The sequence below is a fragment of the Tachyglossus aculeatus genome, chromosome 5, assembly GCF_015852505.1.
Source record: "Tachyglossus aculeatus isolate mTacAcu1 chromosome 5, mTacAcu1.pri, whole genome shotgun sequence".
Taxonomy (NCBI): Eukaryota; Metazoa; Chordata; class Mammalia; order Monotremata; family Tachyglossidae; genus Tachyglossus; species Tachyglossus aculeatus.
The window spans coordinates 47,967,479-47,968,414 of NC_052070.1; the positions used below are offsets into that span (position 1 = coordinate 47,967,479).

Genomic DNA, 936 nt, shown 5'->3' on the forward strand with positions numbered 1-936 from the left:
GGGTTCTAATCCCGGCTCCGCCACTTGACTGCTGTGTGACCTGGGGCAAGCCACTTCACTTCTCTGTGCCTCAGTTACTCCATCTGTAAAATGGGGATTAAGACTGCGAGTCCTGATGACCTTGTATCTACCCCCGTGCTTAGAACATTGCTGGGCACATAGTAAGCGCTTAATAAATACCATCATCATCAATTAATGCAGCTGAATAATAATAATGATGGCATTTGTTAAGCGCTTACTATGTGCAAAGCACCATTCTAAGCGCTGAAAAAAAATATCAATTCCCCAACGGGGGAAGGCACCCATCCTGGTAGCACTGCAATACCAAGCCGATGCTTGGAGGGGATAGAGCAAGCTCCCAACCCACCTCCTTACTCCAAAAATCCGCTTAATACAGCATCTTCACATCGAAGACGTATCAGATATTAAACTGATACGGACAGACACAACACTTGATGTTAGCCAAAAGGCCGAGAATGTAGGAGGTAGCGCCACACCTTTGCCTTCGGCCCAGCCCCAAGTCTTGTCCGATTTGCCTCAGGTGTGCTCTCCTCTTCTCCCTCCGTTTCCCCCTCCCTCTTCGCTCCCCCTCTCTCCCCCTTCCTCTTTCCCTTCCCCTCTTTCTCTCTCTCCCCCTTCCTCTGTCCCCCTCCCCTATTTCTCTCTCTCCCCTTCCCCCCCTCCTCTGTCCCCCTCCCCTCTTTCTCTTTTCCCCTTCCTCTGTCCCCCTCCCCTTTCTCTCTCTCTTCCCCTTCCTCTGTCCCTCTCCCCTTTCTCTCTCTCTCCCCCCTCCTCTCTTCCCCTTCCCTTTCCCCTCCCTCCCCCTCCTCTCTCTCTCTTCCCCTTCTTCTGTCCCCCTCCCCTTTCTCTCTCCCCTTCCCCTGTCCCCCTCCCCTCTTTCTCTCTCCCCCTTCCTCTGTCCCCTCCCCTCTTTCT

The 936-nt window shown here is 53.3% G+C and overlaps 1 non-coding gene across 1 annotated transcript; it reads right to left on the minus strand.

Moving 5' to 3' along the window:
• Positions 1-291: 291 nt before the first annotated feature.
• LOC119929063 lies at positions 292-482 on the minus strand. The gene has a single exon (XR_005451207.1). It is a non-coding gene; the product is annotated as a U2 spliceosomal RNA (small nuclear RNA).
• Between the last annotated feature and the right edge of the window lie 454 nt (positions 483-936).